Consider the following 22,680-nt stretch of genomic DNA (forward strand, 5'->3'; position numbering starts at 1 on the left):
GTGGGAAGGTTAAGAGAGCCTATCAAGAATGGGTCCTAGGAAAGACCCAGGTAATAGGGAGTAGGGAGTTCACTGCGGCCTAGAAAAGCACGTCTGATGAATCACAAGTTTCTCAAGATTGAGAGCGTGTTCCCGGAACATGGAGCAAAAGTGCGAGACAGAGGTAAGGAGAAATACAAATGTTACGGATGATTGGTCCAGATCCAGTATCTATCTAATAAAAGATTCCAAAAGACAGAAGAAAGAAAATTTTAAAAAGAAAACTCTGGGCCCATGGTTTTGAATCTACAATTCTATACCAAGTATCAATCAAGTGTGAGGTCCAAATAAAAATATTTTCAAATAATTAACAGTTCAGAAACTCTGCCTTACACATACCTTTCTTAGGAATTTACTTAATGATTTACCCCACAAAATAAGGTAATTATAAAAAAAAATAAAGAGTGCTTTTAACAACCTTGACAATGTAAAAAGCAAAGGTATGCTTGACAGAGTGCAGGATGTAAAAGGGAAAGAAATGAAGGGAAGGACAGAAATGCAAAATAAATGTCCTTGTCAAGCATGGACTCTTGATGCAACAAGAGATAAATGTTAAAGTATAGTGGCTAAAATTGCAGAGGTAACTAGTAGAGAAATAGTGATGTAAATTTGGGGGAAAGAGACTAAAGACGAGAGTGGAGTAGGTGAGCCTTAAGAGCAAAATACAATATGCAATCTTCTAAGATAAAATTTTAAGCAATAGGTATTAAGATAGTATATGCAGAGAGGGAAATAGCCGAAACTAAAAACAGATATCAGGGAGGGGGTAGAGAAACATGGGAGAGAAGGCTCTTGATCTTCATTATAAATGCATCCATGTTTAAAAGCATTTTTATTTTTTACTTCAAAATGTTTTAAATTTAAATAAAAGGGAGTAAGGTCAACCTTTATAGTATCTGTCCTCTTCTCCAGCGTGCTGGCATATTCTAGGCCTAGCCAGCCTCTCTCTCTTTACTTCTAAGGATTTCAGGGAACCTGTTCCTTCATCACACCCTCTAGCCTCATGTGTCTGCACTTTCTCTCAGCTCTTTCAGATATGATCTTGCCAGCATGAGTGTCTTTGTTGGTCTTCTAATAAAATTCTTTCCCCTATAGCACTTAATTACTCTAATTTTCCAGTTGATCTGATGTGTTTAATGTGAGTTATATAAATTTCTCATATGAAAGATAAAACATGGATGGTCTGATTTATCTTCCAGACATATTAAAACCAGCTAATTTTCTCTTCTCAGAAAATTGTGAGTGTTTGGGTGGCATCTGATTATTATTGGCTGACATATTTAAGCTCCAGAGTGAGTATAAAGATATTTTCAATTTAACAGGTTTAATATGTCATTATTTGAAGTTGATGAATTCCTACTTGTTAGGAGAAAATCTCCCAGAATTCGTGAACTTATTTGGACATCCTGATACACGCTTGAAGTCTCAGTTAAACAAACACTAGTATAAAATTAAATCATATTGGATAAAAAATAAAACAAACACACACCCGACACGAGCAAATGAATATTTGAAGGCTGAATAAATAGAGACACAAGCAGCCTAGGGACAAGTTTACCAGGAGCTTTAGAAATGCTTTCAGTAGAACCTATAATAACATAAACATTTTAAATATAATCTACTTGGAAAGGTTTGTGTGAAACTCCACTCTTCCTCACACTGACCTCCTGCAGTCCCATAACAGTAACTCGACCCATTAAGTACTTGGTTGAAAAGGATTCAATTTTTTAAAAGTTTAAAAGCAACCCATCAATAAAGTAAAAAAAAAAACATGCAATAGCCCAAAGTGATTAATGAAATGAGCATTCATTATTATGTAGAGGCCACATATAGAAGCAGACTCAGAGCTGCAGTTCCCTCACACCAGTGAGACGCAGTTTCTTTGCCTAAGTGTCTGGGTCTCAAATGACCTAACAGGAGCCTCTGTTCCCTTTGTTTCTTGCTTTTGCCTGGTTCTGGTCACTGTCCTGCCTTAGTGGATGCTTGCACTGTGCATTCCTATCTGTACCTAGAACAAGGCTGAGTAAATAACACACTATAAGGGACTTCAGGGATCATCACATTAAAACACTCCAATCTTATATTACACAGGAAACTTAGAGTTGGGGAGGTAAAAGAATGGCCCCAAGGTCACATGGCTGGTCAGCAGGGAACTGGAACAGGGCTCGGAGTACATGGTAGGCAATCAAATATCTTATGACCAAATAAGGGAATAATTGCTTAAATTACATTAAGTTCCTAAACTCCTAAAAAGTTTTAAAAGTCTATGGATATGTGCAAAAGCCTTTTTTTCCCAAGGAGATGGTATACGATGTCAGCAGGTTATCAATTCAATCTGCGACCCCCCAAAAAGTTAAGAACCAATAAAATGCATCTTTACAAATAGAACTCTTGGCCTTAAAGATGCGTATAGGCTGCCATATGGCCACCCTGCTGTGTACATGCATGTGTGTGGAAGAGCGTTCCCCACAAACTGGCACACTCTGTTTCAGCTCTCCACGCAGCCACTTCAAACACATACGTTAACACGTGAAGGACCTCTGTGAAGTTCTTGTCGACTCTTCTCCTTCGATAAAACAAGGCACAGGGATATCGGCTCGGTGCTTTGTGACCACCTGGAGGGGTGGGATAGGGAGGGCGCGAGGGAGGGAGATGCAAGAGGGAAGAGATATGGGAACATATGTATATGTATAACTGATTCACTTTGTTATAAAGCAGAAACTAACACACCATTGTAAAGCAATTATGCCCCAATAAAGATGTTTAAAAAAAAAAAGACTGAGCTATGACAGCGTTCTGTAAATGCACGTGAAGAAAAATTTATTACAACTTAAAGCAATAGCATCATGAAGTTGAACATAATACTCTATTATAAACTTCAAATCGTGTGACAAATGAAAAATGGCTACCATAAACAGGAAGGTAAACTGTGCCCTTTGGCAAGAAGAATTTTGGTCCATATCAGCTCTAAGGGAAAAAAAAATTCAAAACCCTTTAAATGTCATTTGCAGATGGTGTCTATCTGATCTACTACCAATTTAGCCTGTCATGGAATCACATATACATGACCTGCACGAGACGTTTTAGGTCATCTGGGCTAACCTCCCACCCTCTTCAGGAGACCCTTTCATAGTATTCTTGACAGCCTGTGAACACAGACTGGCCTGAATTAGAAAATCAGTCCGAACAACAGACAGCCAAGTTGGTCGTATGACTGTTTTCACACCACCTTATAAAATGATTTGAAATATATTTTTCTGAAAAAAGTACTACAAGCATTTATTACATTGTTGATTTGCATAGAGTTCTTTCAAAACTAGGATGAATAATTCAAATGGAAAGACTGTGAAAGAAATTGCAGTTAAGGGAGGGTGATATTTTACTGCAAGCGGTATGGTAATCAGTGTACAACAACATTCAAACTAATTGTAGGTTTTAGTGGGAAAGCTGAGATTGGAAACTATTTCTAAATAGCAAACTGGTAGTCTATCCACAGAGTTAACACTGGCTTTGTACTTCACTCTCATTGCTCATTTCAACACATAAGCTAAACAGTGAGTTATTAAATGTCCCCAATCTGTTCTATTAATAAAATAGAATTCAATACTTGTTTGCTGAGTTAACGAAGGAAGGAATGATGGTTGTCTAAACCTGCTTCATGGGATCTAAAGAAATAAATACGATACTTTTCTCCAAGGGCATCTAACGGTTCTATTCATTTCCTATCTTGCCCAATGATTTCCCCACCTTCACAGAAAACATGTGCCTTTTGTCTACGCCTTACAGTAACTCTTCTGGGTGCCGATTTAAAGCATTAGATCCATATCCAGACCTCAATCATATCACTTACTACATTCTAAGTTCTAATAACATGCTTATGAAGAAATTAGAAATATGTAATTATAAAGCATGCATGCTAAGGAGCTCCTGGAAGGCTAAACTCCTATGGGATTCAACTATGTACGCTACGTCACTACCCCCTTTCCACCCCTAGTATTTCAACTCTAACCCTAACCTAACTCTGGATACAAACTTATAAGAAACCACTTTACAACTCTGGATTCTAGAATGATGGCAAAGACGTTCTTTCTTTCTTTCTTTTCTTTCTTTTTTTTTTTTGGCCACGCCAAGCGGCATGCGGGCGGGCTCTTAGTTCCCCGACCAGGGATAGAACCTGTGCCCCCTGCAGTGGAAGCGCAGAGTCTTAACCACTGGACCACCAGGGAAGTCCCGCAAAGACTTTCTAATGGCAGTCCTTATCAGTTGGTCTAAGTAATGAAAAATTAACCACCTAATTACATGACATTTCTTCCTAAACATTGATGCAATTATCAAACAAGAGCGTGGCCAGAGAATGGTGACACAGATCCTTGACCAAGCCTTCTCTCAGGCCTTGTGACTGTGGATAAATCATTTAAGGTCACTGTGATTCCCCATTCTTCGATCTGAAAATGGGGCTAATTTGCTGCCTTTGTTTAACTGTCAACTTCCTGGAAATGTGAGTTTTGAGTTCTCCAGAGAGGAAAGGTACACAATGGAATGAAAACAACAATACAAAGCAGGAGACAAGATTGCAGTGTCAGCTCAATCATAACCTATGTGGTCATTATCTCACTACATTGACACTTCTTCACTTATCCAGTGAACAGTGATCTCCAAGGTTTGAGACTGTGGACCAAGTATTAGGGAAGAATATTGAGAATGTGGCCTAACTGATCTTATCAGGAATTCAATATGAATAAGAACATAAATGGTTCTGTGTGTTAATTTCCCAGTATTAAAACACACACACACACACACACACACACACACACACACACACACGGATCTCCTAGAAAACCTTCTCTGAGAAGATTGGATGAAGCAGCTGGTTTTATTTCTATACTCAGTAAAGCAACTAGTATGTGGCACAAAACAGCCATTCCTTTTGTGACCCTGCAAAATAATCAGTGTTACAACTGTGTGTGCATATATGTGCAAGTATCTGTTTGATAGCCTTGAACAATATTAAAATGCTCTGATCAGATATTTTTCTCACCAGTTCCTCTGGGGAGAAGTGCAACGCTTAATGCAAAATTCAGCCTAACCTGTTAACACAAAATGTGTCCAAAAAACTCTGGAGATTTACAGCCTGAATGTAGAATTATTCCCTGTTCTTTTACTTCTCGTCCAAATGCAAAGAAATTAACTTTCTGGTCATAATTTCAGTACTTCTGGGACATTATCGGGACCAAAGTAAAAACAGAATATCATTATATTGTCAGGTCCTATGGCCGAGTGTGACTAATAGCTGCAGTGTCACAGACGTAATAATCCAATAAAGGCTCTGTGTACTCAGGGCCAAGTTGCACCAGTGCTGGGAAACATGTAAATCTAGTGGCAGCAGATTTCAATCAGCAATTCAGCTTTGAAGATCACAGGTCTATCTGTGCCCTCCCACTTTTGTCCCCTCATCTCACACCTTTCTCTTGAGTACTCTCCCTCTCCCCTCTGTGGATTCTTACTTTTGCTCTATCCTTGGAAAGCCAAAGCAAGAAGCACCCCACCGTTGACATTTTCTAAGACTTCTCTATCAAAATTGCAATGTTCCCTTCCTCTCAACTTGTTATACAGATTAAGTAAATTTAAGTTAGTTTTGCCTCTCTAACTAGATTGTAAGGTCCTTGAGAAAAGGATCATTTCTTGCCATGCTTTTTCATTCTCTCTTCAATGTCTGGCCTTGTCGTGAGTTTATTTCAAGTATGTCATGCGCTCTGAATCCTGAGCAAATTTATTTTCTTCATTGTTTTTACCTCCCAAATGAGACAGGAAAATTTCTATTGTATGTAGCCTTTGAGGACTGTTCCAGTTCTCCTGTTTCATGATGGTCCACATTTGCACTCCAATGGTCAAATACCTCAGTACTCTTTCCTCTGTGTCCACTTATTTTCTATGATAGTGTCAGATCCATTAAGAGGAATTCACACCTGACTATCAAATTAAAAGAGAACTAATCAATAATGCTGATTTGATGTCTGTGTTGCCTAGAGATAATAGGCTCTGCAGTAACTACCTATGGAGAACTAAATTTTAACCACTAGTCCAATGTTAAATATAACCTTCTTATGATATTTTACCTACATTAGTCTATGGGTTAAACAACCTATTCTCCAGTTTATGGCCAGTGAGTTTTTAAAAATAGTCTATATACCATGTAGCTGGAGTTAACCAGTGAGCCAGCATTAAGGCCAAAATGGAAGCTAAAAAGGAAAGCCCTACCAAGATTGCATTTTCAGATAAGGAAGGCAGAAGGCTGTCTCTTGATGGGCCAGGTGAGGAGTTTTGTTTCACTCACCATGTTGGCATATATTTGCCCCCCAAACATTTTATCTTATTCTGAAGGATTAACCTGAATTAAAACCCCCTGATTTTGCCCTTCATTATCTCTCACGATTAGTCACCTTCTAAAAGGGTTGAGGAAAATTGTGTAGTGGTTACACACTTGACTTTTTCAAGCTAGTTTGGGCCCAGGCATCAAAGAGAGCTAAATGACATTTCAGAAGTTTAGTCATTTTGAATAAAGATTCCCCTTCCTAATGAATTTGAGCAGAAAAATATTGCATTTAGGTAAAAAGGCGTAAGAATCAAAAACAAGGCAAACACTTGCCTTATGAATACCACCACCATTTATATAGTACTTATCATTTACAAAGAGCTTTTGTATACTGAGAACTAAAAGCCTCAACCCCCTCATAGCTCACTGCCTACATAAACATGATTTTACTCTTCAGCTCTCTTATCAAACATAATTTTACTATTCTACTGTATTCATCAGCACGACTTTACAATTCCAGGTTACTCTTGCTCATGAAGAAAAACATTGCAAATAATTCTGTTGCTCACTCTGGAAACTTCCAGAAAAAATACTCAAATGAACTACAGACTTCCAGCAGAGAGGACTGAGATCAATACCCTGTCTCAAAAACCTCCCGTTGTTGTGTCCACCAATCCTAAAGTATTATATCATGATCCTTACCTAATCCTAATCAATCTCCCATACTCCAACAGCCACCTTTAACCAGATTCCCAAACCTCATAATTATCCCCATTTAGCCTTCAAGTTAGTACTCTTCCTCACCACAATAAGGATAAACTCAACTTGGCCTTACCAACAAGTTATTCCGGTGGTATTTCTGATGACCCAGCATGCAACAATGCTTTTACCTTCTGCCCTCATAACAGCCCCTTTAAGAAGCTGGGGAAGATCTCATCATCTCTACTTTATACTTAGAGAAATTAAAGTTCAGAGAAGTTAAGTAATCAGCAAAATCAAAGAACATCAGCAGTGGAAGAATGAAAACGGTTTAAGTTCAAAGTAAGAGTTCTTAATATTAAGTATGAGATCTTAGAAGTCAGCCTGTGCAGATAGGGAAATAGGAGATCTTTAAGACCAGAAGGGACAAATAAAAATAGAAAAGGAAACGCACCTGGGTCTACATTCTCTTCAAGAGTGTATTACATAAAGAAGGATGTTTAAGTTCTTAAAGATCACAACGGGTGACCAGGATTGTGGAGAACCTAAGAAATGATGAGATGTAAGAACTCAATAATCAGAGGGGGATGACTCCAATCCCACTCACTGAAGGAGCCATGAGCAGGAAATGATTAAGAAGCACAAGGTGTATGGAAATAGCAAGTAGGAAAATACCTCTTGATGATTAAGACCAAAAAATCTAGACGGATTAGAAGAAAAGTCCAGGACTATCAGCATAAAATAGTCACAGACTAACTGGATGATTTTCTAGTGGCAGCTACTGTAGGTGAGTTGGCATATAGGAATTGCATGTTTCCTAAGGGCACAGGGCCGAGGAATTTATGGAATTAGGAAAGATGTATCAAAGATGAAACCGGATAAACTTTAGCTAAGCGGGGCAGGGACGGAGAAAACCAAAGCTTAAAGCAGATTTTAGATGGCCTGCTGGTGTTCACGGAAAAGAGACAGGATTTAGGTGAATAGATGCCTTCTGTCACACACAAACTGTATCAGCTTCAGTAATGTCATCACAGTGAAACCCCACAAACAAGAATATACTAAGAAAACAAAGATCTGGGCCAGAAACCAAGAAAGCAGAGGAAAAAAGACACTGAAACTCAGCACACAGAACTAGCCCAAAATAAGAAAGAAAAAGAAACTGATCAATGTATGGAATTTAAACTCAGAAATTTAGCTAAGCCCTCCTGAAAAAAATCAATGAGGGATCACAAGAGGGAAATGAAATATTACAGGCAGCAACCATGACTTCAGATTAAAGTACAGCAGAAAGATATGACCTACGGAAAAGCTGAAGGAAAACAGTGTCTTGAGGAATATATCGGAACAATCTCACCCTCAAAACAGCAGCTCGTGTGCAAAAGTCTGTCCCAGAAATTCAACTCTCTAAACAAATGAGAAGTTGAGAGGCCACCTACCCCAAAAGCCATTTTTCAAAGACCCAATAAAAATCCACAAGCGGCAGGGGCAGCAAAGCCTACACCAACTCAGAAATACAGAATTCAGAGAAAATGGTAAATAAAGAGCCGTCTCCATCATCAGTTTCTCACCTTCGCCAAAAGGGCAGTTCTCTCTCCTATACTCAGAATGGGCACTGGTATCTTCTTCTTCCTTATACATATTTGGAGCATTGTATCAGGGACCCTTAAATCTCTACAATTCATAAATGCTCTTCCCATGTTACTGCAGGTCTGCATAGACAAACCTATCCATTTCCAGACTACTCATTTTCCACTGGGCTCAAGGTGTTTTGGAAAGAAATGAATCAAATATATAAACTAATTCTGAGAACTGAAAGGTTCTTAGATGATGGTCTCCTTACAAATGGTCTGACTGTGACTTGCCTATTGAGTACTGCCCAGTTCACACACTTTCCCTTCACTTGTTTCCATACTGCCTAAGTTTCTCTGTCTCCTGTGCACTCATGACATGTGTTTATATGCATAAGACTTTGAGCTATCATTTTTCCAGGTTGAGAAACTACCACTAAGAAATTAGTATCTAAAAACACCTACAGTGCAGTCTAAATACTCTTCTGTATTTTGGTGAGTACAATAACTTTTCAGGGCTGAAAGGAACCATTCTCAAGCTCTGGATGATAAAAAGATGATGATCGATACTACCATCCTTTCCTCATGTATCAAGTGTAATCAGCTTTTCTGTCACTTTAATAATAGGCCAAGTAAGACGACAGTGTTAAAAGCATGGAGCTACCAGTTCTTTACAGAAGTGTTTAAAAAATAGACCAGAGGGGGGACCTTCAAGATGGTGGAGGAGTTAAGACGTGGAGATCACCTTCCTCCCCACAAATACATCAGAAATACATCTACATGTGGAAGAACTCCTACAGAACACCTACTGAACGCTGGCAGAAGACCTCAGACCTCCCAAAAGGCAAGAAACTCGCCACGTGCCTGGGTAGGGCAAAAGAGAAAAGAAAAAACAGAGACAAAAGAATAGGGACGGGACCTGCACCACTGGGAGGGAGCTGTGAAGGAGGAAAGGGTTCCACACACTAGGAAGCCCCTTCACTGGTGGAGAGAGGGTGTGGGCCGGGGGGAAGCTTCGGAGCCACAGAGGAGAGAGCAGCAACAGGGGTGCAGAGGGCAAAGCGGAGAGATTCCCGCACAGAGGATCGGTGCCGACCGGCACTCACCAGCCTGAGATGCTTGTCTGCTCGCCCGCTGGGGTGAGTGGGGGCTGGGGGCTGAGGCTCGGGCTTTGGAGGTCGGATCCCAAGGAGAGGACTGGGGTGGGCTGCGTGAACACAGCCTCAATGGGGCTAGTGCGCCACCGCTAGCTGGGAAGGAGTCCGGGAAAACGTCTGGACCTGCCGAAGAGGCAAGAGACCATTGTTTCAGGATGTGCGAGGAGAGGGGATTCAGAGCACTGCCTAAACGAGCTCCAGAGACGGGCGCGAGCTGCGGCTATCAGCGTGGAAACTATAGAGACGGTCATGAGACGCTAAGGCTGCTGCTGCAGCCACCAAGAATTTGTATGGAAACACAAAAGACCCCCAATAGCCAAAGCAATCTTGAGAAAGAAAAACGGAGCTCGAGGAACCAGGCTCCCTGACTTGAGACTCTACTACAAAGCTACAGTAATCAAGAGAGTACAGATAAAGAAGATGTGGCACATATATACAATGGAATATTACTCAGCCATAAAAAAAACGAAATTGAGCTATTTGTAATGAGGTGGATAGACCTAGAGTCTGTCATACAGACTGAAGTAAGTCAGAGAGAAAAAGACAAATACCGTATGCTAACACATATATATGGAATTTAAGGGAAAAAATGTCATGAAGAACCTAGGGGTAAGACAAGAATAAAGACACAGACCTACTGGAGAACGGACTTGAGGATATGGAGAGGGGGAAGGGTGAGCTATGACAGGGCGAGAGAGAGGCATGGACATATATACACTAACAAACGTAAGGTAGATAGCTAGTGGGAAGCAGCCGCATGGCACAGGGATATCGGCTCGGTGCTTTGTGACCGCCTGGAGGGGTGGGATAGGGAGGGAGGGAGGGAGACGCAAGAGGGAAGAGATATGGGAACATATGTATATGTATAACTGATTCACTTTGTTATAAAGCAGAAACTAACACACCATTGTAAAGCAATTATACCCCAATAAAGATGTTAAAAAAAATTAAATAAATAAATAAATAAAAATAAAACATATACTGGTTTTCCATTAAAAAAAAAAAGAGAGTACAGTACTGGCACAAAAACAGACATATAGATCAATGGAACAGGATAGAAACCCCAGGGATAAACCCATGTACATATGGTCACCTTATCTTTGATAAAGGAGGCAAGCATATACAATGGAGAAAAGACAGCCTCTTCAATAAGTGGTGCTGGAAAAACTGGACAGCTACGTGTAAAAGAATGAAATTAGAACACTCCCTAACACCATACACAAAAATAAACTCAAAATGGATTAAAGACCTAAATGTAAGGCCAGACACTATAAAACTCTTAGAGGAAAACATAGCCAGAACACTCTATGACATACATCACAGCAAGATCCTTTTTGCCCCACCTCCTAGAGAAACGGAAATGAAAACAAAAATAAACAAATGGAACCTAATGTAACTTAAGAGCTTTTGCACAGCAAAGGAAACCATAAACAAGACGAAAAGACAACCCTCAGAATGGGAGAAAATATTTGCAAATGAAGCAAACTGACAAAGGATTAATCTCCAAAATATACAAGCAGTTCATGCAGCTCAATATCAAAAACACAAATAACCCAATCCAAAAATGGGCAGAAGACCTAAATAGACATTTCTCCAGATAAGATATACAGATTGCCAACAAACACATGAAAGGATGCCCACATCACTAATCGTTAGAGAAATGCAAATCAAAACTACAGTAGGTATCACCTCACGCCGGTGAGAACGGCCATCATCAAAAAATCTACAAACAATAAATGTTGGAGAGGGTGTGGAGAAAAGAGAACCCTCTTGCAGTGTTGGTGGGAATGTAAATTGATACAGCCACTATGAAGAACAGTATGGAGGTTCCTCAAAAAACTAAAAATACAGCTACCATATGACCCAGCAATCCCACTACTGGGCATACACCCTGAGAAAACCATAATTCAAAAAGAGCCATGTACCACGATGTTCACTGCAGCACTATTTACAACAACCCTGGTATGGAAGCCACCTAAGTGTCCATCGACAGATGAATGGATAAAGAAGATGTGGCACATATATACAATGGAATATTCCTCAGCCAAAAAAAGAAATGAAACTGAGTTATTTGTAGTGAGGTGGATGGACCTAGAGTCTGTCATACAGAGTGAAGTCAGTCAGAAAGAGAAAAACAAATAGCGTATGCTAACACACGTATATGGAATCTAAAATTTAAAAAATGGTTCTGATGAACCTAGGGGCAGGACAGGAATAAAGACACAGACGTAGAGAATGGACTTGAGGACATGGGGAGGGGGAAGGGTAAGCTGGGACAAAGTGAGAGAGTGGCATGGACATATATACACTACCAAATATAAAATAGATAGCTCGTGGGAAGCAGCCGCATATAGCACAGGGAGATCAGCTGGGTGCTTTGTGACCACATAGAGGGGTGGGATAGGGAGGGTGGGAGGGAGGGAGACACAAGAGGGAGGAGATATGGCAATATATGTATATGTATAGCTGATTCACTTTGTTATACAGCAGAAACTAACACACCGTTGTAAAGCAATTACACTCCAATAAAGATGTTACAAAAAAAATTGGCTGCAAAACACCACCTACAGTATGATCCCATTTTTGTAGAAAAATAATAATACTTATCCATGTTTAAGACAAATGACTGGAAAGTGAGAAAGTGAACTCTCAACCATGGTTATCTGTAGAAGGTGGGATGAAGATTATTTTCATCTCACGTTCCTGTCTTCATTTTATAAATTTTAAATATGTACATTAAGAAAGAAAATACCTGTGTTGGTGGTAAAAAAAAAAATTAAAGAAATTCAATATACAGCAGCAACTAACACAACACTGTAAAGCAATTGTACTCCAATAAAGATGCTAAATAAATAAATAAAAATAAAAAATAGGCCATAGATGGCATACATATCTAAATGAAGCGTTTACAGCAGTTGTTGCATCTCAAACGGAGATTGCCTTCAAGGATACTAAAATTTAAAGTCTCATCTACAGTGATATCTTTGCCCACGAGAAATCATCTTTAGCCATTACTTTGATTAGTTGAATCAAACCACAAGGCAGAAGGTGGGAGGACACATGAAAGTTTAAAAAATCAAGTGACAACAGCGCTAGACATTTCTTTTGAATGCCTATATTCTGAAGCTAAAACGTGTAGGAAAAAGTGGTATTTACAGTAAGTCACAGTTTTGCCTCCTGATACATGCATCACCTTCTATATTTGCTGGCTACATCTCAGACCATAGAAGTAAAACTCCCGGATCTGTGATACCCCTTAGGTTACTTTCCAGCCGGGGAGATGCTGAAGCACAGGGAGTAATGGGAAGGGGGAAGGGGGCAGGAGACACCCCCTGAACACACAATGCCCGTGACACCTTTCACACCAGAAGCCCTTGTCCTTCTGTCTGCTTTATCCTCATCCTCAGGAGCAGCTCTACACAGTGCTGCTGTTAACAGCCTTCTGGGCTGGGCTGTAGGCCCCTGAAGGTAAGAGACCATTTCTTATTTGTCATTCCCCCTTCTCCTGATTCCCTTTCTGAGAATTTATCCTCTGTAATTCTTCTCCCTCTAGAAAGACAGACAAAAAGTGGCCAAAGAACCCCATCTTAAATCCTTTTAGCGCTCTCATGATTTTTTGAGCAGCTTTCAGCACCAGTTTTTCTATAGTTGCAAAATCACATGTGTCACTTCTGGATAAATATGGTGAGCAGGAAATGGGGGGATGGTGGTAGGTTGGGAGAAGTACTATTTTGATGAGTAAACCTCATGGAATTATTTTATTCTTTAAATGTCGTACTGGTATAAGTTTGATACAAGTGTCTAAAAAACACAAACTTCTATTTCATGACTGGTTTGTGCACCCAGTTTCTGCACGGACGGATTGCAGGAAATGCATGTCAGCCCCATAGTTGGACAGTCAGTGACCAATGGACAGTCTTTTCTGGATCACTTTTGACTCATTAGAACTCCATGAAAAATATGAATTCCCACAAATGCCTACATATGATGAGTAGAGTTTATCATGAAATGAGACAGTACGGTCATTGTAGTGTTAAGAGAACCTCTCATTTTAATGAAATTATCACATATTTCTTGATTCTGCTGAGAAATTACAAAACAAAATAACAGGAAGGGAGGAAAAAAGCTTTCAGGATAAGGATAATATCTATGTCATTAAGATGCACCAAGTTACCTTCCATTCTGGGTATGAATCCAGCCAAACCACCGACAAGCAACATTTGGAAATTAGGCAAAATTGATTCCCAGATGCAAGCAAAAGTTCAAGGTGAGGGGGCGGGGCGAGGAGCAGACTCCGATGGAAAAGAAGTCTAGAATACCAATAAACCTCAGCTTTGTGAAAGCATATTTTTATGGAATTTCATAAACATCCCCCTGTGGTCCCTTGACATTTCCAACCTAACTACATGCACACATGGAGAAAATAGGTTTATAGGATAGCCAAAAATGAGAGATGCTCAAATAGGTAGCTGGAAGGTGTTTTTTGCTTAAATGAGGAATCAAAATTCCCACTGGGTTCAAGTACCCAAATGACCTACACACTTACACTAACTACATGTGTGGGAGTGACTGCTTTGGTCAAAAGTGCAAGGGAACAGATGGGTTTTGGGGTCTCCTGATGGCTGGGTGCCAGCCATGGCTTTAACTGATAAGGAGCAGTTTCTTTGCATAGATATTTAAATTAAACAAGTGCCTCTCACAGCCAAGGCTTCTAACTGTTTCTAATTAACACTCATGCAAGCTGTGAAAACCTTTACCTGCAGCCATTTTGCTTATTTTGTGAATCAAAATGATATATTATTATTATTATTATTATTATTATTATTTTGCGGTATGCGGGCCTCTCACTGTTGTGGCCTCTCCCGTTGCAGAGCACAGGTTCCGGAGGCGCAGGCTCAGTGGCCATGGCTCACGGGCCTAGCCGCTCCGCGGCACGTGGGATCCTCCCGGACCAGGGCACGAAGCCGTGTCCCCTGCATCGGCAGGCGGACTCCCAACCACTGTGCCACCAGGGAAGCCCAAAATGATATATTATTAAAAATGCTTCTCTTCTGTGACTCTCATATGTCCTCACCTCGACAAGCGTCCTGAGAGAGGCAGGCCTTTATCAGTTCAGGCGGGAACAGTAAAACTGGATCTGTTGAGAAGAGACCAAATTTAGAAAAGTTACTCCCTGACCAGCAAGCTACTCATGTACCCTTGTGCACTATGAACGATCATTCTTCTCTCTTTACTCTCCTGCCAGCATGTTTCTAGCTGGCATCTCTTGCCCTGCTTCCTCTAGGGAAATCTGTCCCTAGACCTTAAACGCTGCATCATCAGCTAGAGAAAGACCCAAGCAAGGAGAGCAGAACCTCCACTCTTGACTCTGGAAGAAGAACTCTAGCAGAAGCTCACAGGTCTGCTCTTTGGGCATCTAGCAGTTACGAGGCTCTCCTGAGGCCCTCGTGGCTATCTAGAGTCTTAATGCAGTATTCTACTAGAGTTACCTGCAGATTCTGCCTGATCCAGCCACAGTGCGGCAATCTCATCAGCTCCTTCTAGACTTTGGACAGAACTTCTTAAAGTGTGTGTCTACACACAGACAGACAGCAATGTCTCTTGTCCCTTTTGACATCTCACCTAGACCTAAGGTCCTTCACTAGGAGGCAGTTCACTCCTAGAATCAATTCCAGACACTTGGAATGCAAATATGAACAGGACAGAGAAAGCCTCTCTCTCACTTGTGTTTTTATTCTCATGGGCCAGACCTATAATTAGTCTCCATCAAGATATACAAATGACCTGCAATTCTTCCATGATCTTCTCACCATTCCTACAAATGTTATTATTGAAGTCAGACAGGCAATAAATCCTGCATCAACCATGCAACTTTTTAAATGCCACGTGGGATCTTTTGTTGCGCAGCACGGGCTCCTCTCTAGTTGTGGCTGGGCATAGGCTCCAGGGTGCATAGGCTCTCTAGCTGTGGCACATGGGCTTGGTTGCCCCGCGGCATGTGGAATCTTAGTTCTCTGACCAGGGATGGAACCGGCATCCCTTGCATTGCAAGATGGATTCTTAACCTCTGGACCACCAGGGAAGTCCCCTACGCGGTTTTGGGTAAGGTTTAGTCTAAATACTGCTAGCCTCAGTTTTTCACTTAATGGGAAATAACAATGATCCTTGCCATCCAGGGCCTTAAAGCAATTTAACCAATTACAGGGAAAATTCAAAGGTCTTGAAATGTCAATGTGCTATGTAACAGCTAGACACTTTAGTTTCTAATCAAAAAGAAATGTGGATATTTGGACCTTGGGTGGGTAATCTTTAGAAGTTCTTTTGAGACTAAAGGTTAAAAGTCTCCTTGAGAACATCTTAGGATAGTGCATATTTATATTTAGCATTTTCCCCCATCTTTCGCATTGTCAATGTTTTTACCTAATCTTAAATGAACTAATCACAGATCAGAAGTGACTTGTTATAGGCAAGGAAATGGAGGAGAACTTTCTACGACTGCCAGTTAACAGGCACCCTCCAGCCAGCATAGCTTGACAAATCCTAGAATCCCACCGGGTGCTGAGCCATGTCAGCCTCGGTATAAGGTGTCCAAGTTAGCAGAGACAGAACCTGGGCTCAGAACAAGGAAAATTCTGAGTCCCTGGGCCACCTCTTGCTTCATAGCAAGATCACAGAGGTGTGGTTTCCAAAGAGAAGCCAGTGTAGCCTATGAGGAATTTGCTGTACCTGAGAAAGGAAAGAAAATAATTAAAGGAAGGGGACAGGGAAGGTGCTAAACCAAGCAATACATGCATTCAGGAAACTGGGGAGTGGGGGGTTAATTCCTTGAGTATCTCCTGTGTCCTGGGTGCATTACAAAGATTATCACATTTAATTCTCACAACATTCCTGATAGCAAAGTATGATCCCTGTTTTGCAGATAAAGAAACTGAGACTCAAAAAGTTAGTTAGGAATTAAGGATAGACAGTTACTGGTGGAATCAGGTTGGAACTGTGATCTGACTGACTCCAAAGCAACCCAAGTGGCAAGTTATAAAGCACCAAGCATTAGAGCTACGTCATGCAGGCATTTACTCTACAGATGATTATAGTAAGTGCAACTCATAAGACTTACTGGTACATGGCTGCAGGGGGAGACCACATCCCAAAACGTAGGCCAGAGTGAGCAACAACTCCAAGTGTATAAACTACGGTTAGAAGATGCCCCACACTGAGATTTGGTATTCCCGTATTCTGAAAGCTTCAATCCCAAATTAATAGGAAATCTCATCATTCATCAGAAAGGAATCCTGACCCAGTTACCACACACCTTGCCAGAAAATTGACAGTTAGCAAAGGTGAAATCAAGTGCACACACAGGACCTGTACATGTTTTAAAGAAACATATCAGATAGCAATCTGGGTGAAACAGCACCAAATGGGGAATTCTTACCAATCAAGTCTTGTGGTTTGGACGCGTGTATTGGACAGAGACTACGACCAGGACAGGGACAAGAGACAGCATTTATTATACAGGAGCATTAAATGTAACCCAATCAACATTAGCACTTTTTGTCATGATCACCTCACCCAAACCCATTCATTCCACTGTGTAATGGAACAGGAAACAACAGGGGTCAGGGAGCCTTAAGCATGCAAATCTCAAACCTTGCCCCCAGCTTCCAATACCTGAATTCACTGAAAATTTTTAACAGTGGCACAAAGTGTTGAAATAATATGTTAGAAGCCAGCTGAGCTACCAGACTTGCCTTAGAGTGAAAATGAACTGAGTGTCTCTCAGACTCAGAGACTGGAGGCTTTCTGTGTATTAAATATGGTATGTGGTCCCAGCAATGTCTGCAGATCAGGAAAATGGCCAACAATGTATGGAGGGGTAAAGATTTGGAGGAGTATGACCTACATATTAATTTAATTCCTGGCCTATGCCTTCAGGACCCCTACCAAATAAATGCCACAGGGAGGGTAGGTAGGCTGGCCGATTGCCATTCCCTGCTTCCCACTTGGTCCATGAATCTCATCTCTCCCCTTTTCCATAGAGCTGAGCTCTAAAATTACATTCAGATCCACATTCTCATACCTGTTGAAACGAAGGAAGCTAAGCAGCACCCCGAACTCCTTTGACTCCCGAAGTTTGTCTTCTACAATCTAGTGCGTTCCACCCTTCTGCTGTCTGCTACTGGCTTTCCAAAAAGAATAAAAAGAAAGATCAAAACTTTGGTGTTAAAAAGTCGAAGTGAGGTTTCTTTGAAATCAGAACAGTTTGATTATGCCAATGTCTCTGTAACAGTGGCACGCACAGTGTACAGAGGAATACAAATAAGTATGGGGGAAAAGACTCTCCTGCTTAATTAAAGGAACTGGTTGTACAAACAGGGTCTCCACCATAGAGCTAGTCAGCAGTGCCGGAAGTGACCCTGCCACTGCTGGTAGTTCCCATTTCTAGAGACCCAGGGAAGGGGTTCAATCGTGTTTAATGAAACAGGAGACAGCAGAGTTGCCCTCTGCCCGACGGCCCTCACCTCACACTACAACACTACACAGACATGCACTTAATCATCTGGCTGGTTCTCACTACTGGTTCTGGTGCCTTCTTCTTCATGTTACAAGCCCACAGACTGATCATTACTGGACTTTTCCACAGCAGGACCTGAGAAAGGTGATGGTTGAACAAATCTGCCAGGAGACTTAATGAGGGTGGACAGCTTAGCACCACAGTGGGCAAGTTACTTAACTTGGAAACTTATTTAGCTGAGTGGCTGAGACAAACATCCTCTTTTTTCCTCCTTATCCAGAGGAACTTTTGGAAATGGCTGGGGGGGCCAGGGTCCCGAATCAGGCAGAGTGAAAGATAAGACAGGGACTGCACTCATCCTGTGGCTACCAGATCAGATGAGACTGCTGCTTCAGAGGTTTGATTGCCCCTTCAAAATGAACCATAGTTCATCCTGCTTTAATCCAACACCACAGGGAAAGTAGGAAATATTAGGCTAAAAGGCAATGTCCCTTAACTTCTATGAGACGGAGTCTCGAACAAATCTGTTTATTCTATTCAATACCATAGCTAGAGACTCAGGCAGGATTACGGGTAATAAACCTTTGAAATGGGAGGCTGAGCTGTTCACCAGATTCCACAACAACACTTCATGGGGTATTGGTGTAAGTAACCAGTAACACAGTAAGTTAGAAAATCACAGGCATCAAAAAGCAGCTAGTATCATTTAGGGTACTTTTAGGAATAACCCCAACCATTACATAACATTGCTACTGTCTGAAACTGACAATAGATCCTTCAAGGCAGTAACAATAAAAGAAATTTGACAGGTGCTAACATTGGCTTGTGTGGATGTGGCCTCTGGAAAATATCCGCCCCTGTAAGAATCCTATGAGCAAAGTGGACGCAAAAAAGATGCCTTCAAGCCTGACCCCTGGACCTACATACCACAGTTAAACATTTTTCAAGGGGCTTCCCTGGTGGCGCAGTGGTTGAGAGTCCGCCTGCCGATGCAGGGGACGCGGGCTCTTGCCTCGGTCTGAGGGGACGTGGGGTCTAGCCTGGTCTCAGGGGACGTGGGGTCTTGCCCTGGTCTCCGGGGATGCGGGCTCTTGCCTCGGTCTGAGGGGACGCGGGCTCTTGCCCCGGTCTCAGGAGACGTGGGGTCTTGCCCCGGTCTGAGAGGATCCCACATGCCGCGGGGCAGCTGGGCCTGTGAGCCGTGGCCGCTGCGCCTGCGCGTCCGGAGCCTGTGCTCCTTGACGGGAACGGCCGCAAGAGTGAGAGCCCCGCGTACCGCAAAAAAAAGTTTTTTCAACGTTTAGGGCTTGAAACGGTAGTATTTGTGAGGCTAGTTAATGTCCCAATGCCTAAAACCTCGGTACCTCATCGTCACAAAGGCAGAGGCAGCTTTCGATCCTACCAACAGTCTGTCTTTCTAATTTCTAAACATAATACAGGAAGAGAATATTTGGAGATCACTAGTGTTCCACCAATAAAGTCACTGAGATACTGAACAGTATACATAATTCAAGTAGAAATCAAGAACAAGCCAGACAAATTCAATACCAGCACCATTTTACCTCAAAGCGAGAATCGGGGTTCCTCTCACTGAGTTCGGTCGTCAGGTTTCTGAGAGAAACAACGGTCTTCCTTTCATTTAATTCTCCCCCTGAATAGAAGTTAGATGTCTTCCCCCGAATAAGAAGTTAGATGTTCGTTATGGAGGCACGAAAGATGTTCGTCATGGAGGCACGAACGTAGACGGGCGACTGTTACCGATTTCAGAAGCCTGCCTGGACGGAATCTTCAACAGCACAAACCTCCTCCGCAGCACCTCACCAAAGGGGCGGGGTCAGCAGCGCGTGGGGGAGGAGCCTGAATTCCCGCGTTTTTCTGTCCTGACTAACCTGGTACCCAACCCTGCTGGCCTTCTTGCTTACAAATAGAAACTGAACAAATCACTTTCCCCCCTGTGGAATAACACCTGGGAAAGAGGACCTAGACCAGAGCACAATTTAGACAAATAAAGCTATGCCAAATACACAATTGCCGAGTAAACGGCACGCAATCTGACGAGAAAAGCACACACACACACACACACACACACTCACACACACTCAAAATTACTCTCTGAGGGGCCAACCAAGAATTAAATACACAGTGACAATAGTCGTGCAAAGATTTAAAATAAAAAGCCAAAATCAGTTCCCTGGAAGCCACAGCGCTCTCCTGTACCTGCTCAGCCAACAGCACCTTAACACCATATGCAAAGGTGTATATGACCAAGACCAATATTTAAACAAATAAAACATTACAGAGTCAATCATGTTGTAACATAAAGCACAACACTGTGCCCAAGTTCAGCTAAGTGATCCATATTGTCAAAAATCCAAAGCCCTCCAGACGAAGTATATTATTAATTACAATATTATTAATGTATATTACTACACGCTATATACTCCTCTATAAAAAGCACACTGTAACTAGCCAACTATCAATGACAAATAAGAATTAAACCAACCTTATGCAGGTGGGAGCAACGCCTTGTTAGTTCACCTCTGAGAGCACTGCTTCACCACCCACCCACCTGAGGACCCAAGATAGAAAGGGGCCCCGAGACCACGCAGAACCCTCCTTTTATAGCCAGTTGACGGCTCCGCCCATAAAGATCCTGATTGGTTGGGGCAAGAATGACTGACAGGGATAGTATCCACTCGCTCTTTCTCTGTAAGGGGAACACCTGCCTGCATCACAATCAAGGATTCCAGCGTGGAGTGTTTGTACAGAATGGTCAGAACCAAGAGCCTACATGGTAATAATGTTTCAGAATGGGCAGGAGCATACCACCATAACGGGAAACTGGAGGGGTGGAGGGAGTGGCTAAATGGACCGAACCAGACAAGTGCACTTGTGCAATCAGGGGGTGTGGTGGGGATGGTATGGTCCGCTATTTCAATTCTTTCTACCTGACTCTCCAGAGGCCTTCAAGGGGAGAGAACACAGAAGAATTAAAATCCTCACCCCTTGGAGGCCCAAATCATGTGATTAGGATTGGTTGACCATAGGATTGGTTGTCCAAAGTGCAGTTCCCAAGTCCCCTGCATCCATATCAGTTAGGGAGCTGCATTCTTTTGTTATTGAGATGAGATTCACATAACATAAAATTAACATTTCAAAGTGAATAATTCAGTGGCATTTAGTACATTTACAGTGTTGTGCAACCACCACTTCTATGTCATTCCAGAATATCTTCATCACCCCAAAAGGAAATCCAGAACCTGTTAAGCAGTTGATTCTCATTCCCCCTTTCCCCAGCCCCTGGCAACCATCAATCTGCCTTCCGTCTGTATGGATTGCCTATTCTAGACATTTCCTATAAATGGAGTCATGCAGTACGTGACCCTTGTGCCTGACACCTTTCATTTAGCTTACTGATTTTGAGGTTCATCCAATACATATTCATAATTACTTGTTTATACAGATATCTTCTAAATCTGATAGGATTAAAATAGAGTTACAAACAAAAAAGTACCTTTATACTTTCTTTAACATCTATCTATGTAGTTACTTTTACTGATACTTTTATTTCTTCATGTGGATTCAAGTGGAGAGATTATCTTTTAATTTTAGCATGAAGAGCTGCCAATAGTGTTTCTTGTAAGGGCAGCTTTGCTAGCAACAAAGTCTTTCTTTTTGTTTATCTGGGAATGTCTTAATTTATCCTCCTTTTTTCTTCTTTTTTTTTTATCGTAGTAAAACAAACATAACATACATTTACCACTTTAGCCACTTACAAGTATACAGTTCAGTGTCATTAAGTATATTCATAATGTTGTGCAACCATCCCCACTATTGAGTTCCAAACTTTTTAAAAAAATCATCCCCAAAAGACACCCTGTACCTATTAAGCAGTCAATCTCCATCATATGCTATTGAAATTTAGTTGGTATTAATCAGAACTATATTGTTATAAGTTAAGAGGTCAATTGTAATCTCCAGGGCAACCACTAAGAAAATAATAACTAAAAAATAGGTTGTAAAAGAAATTAAAGGGATTTAAATGATATACTAGAAAATATCTACTTAATACAAAAGGTGGCAGTAATGGAGGACTAGAAGAACAAAAAGTCTGTAAGACATAGAAAGTAAATATTAAAATGACAAACATATATCCTAACTTACGAATATTTAAATTAATTGTGCATGGATTACTGTAAATGAAACACTGCGATGAAAAGGCAAAGATTAGCAGAAGGGCTTTTAAAAATGATCTGAGTATATATTACCTGTAGTACACACACTTTGCATTCAGACAGAAATAAGTTGAAAGTAAAACAAATGAAAAAGATATACCATGCAAACGGTAATCAAAGAGAGCTGGAATGGCTATTTTAATACAAGACAAAATAG

General features: G+C 41.3%; 1 protein-coding gene across 1 annotated transcript in view; it reads right to left on the reverse strand.

Annotated features, from left to right (window-relative positions):
* The window catches only part of USP26 (ubiquitin specific peptidase 26), a 115,558-nt gene that overhangs the window by 27,805 nt on the left and 65,073 nt on the right, over positions 1–22,680 (reverse strand). The window contains exons 8-10 of the mRNA XM_049704541.1: positions 17,854–17,952; positions 14,851–14,913; positions 2,561–2,654 (exon numbers count right to left, since the gene is read on the reverse strand). The gene's annotated coding sequence lies outside the window, so the exon portion shown is untranslated. The remainder of the gene's footprint in view (positions 1–2,560; positions 2,655–14,850; positions 14,914–17,853; positions 17,953–22,680) is intronic.

The sequence above is a fragment of the Orcinus orca genome, chromosome X (genome assembly GCF_937001465.1).
Source record: "Orcinus orca chromosome X, mOrcOrc1.1, whole genome shotgun sequence".
Classification (NCBI taxonomy): Eukaryota; Metazoa; Chordata; class Mammalia; order Artiodactyla; family Delphinidae; genus Orcinus; species Orcinus orca.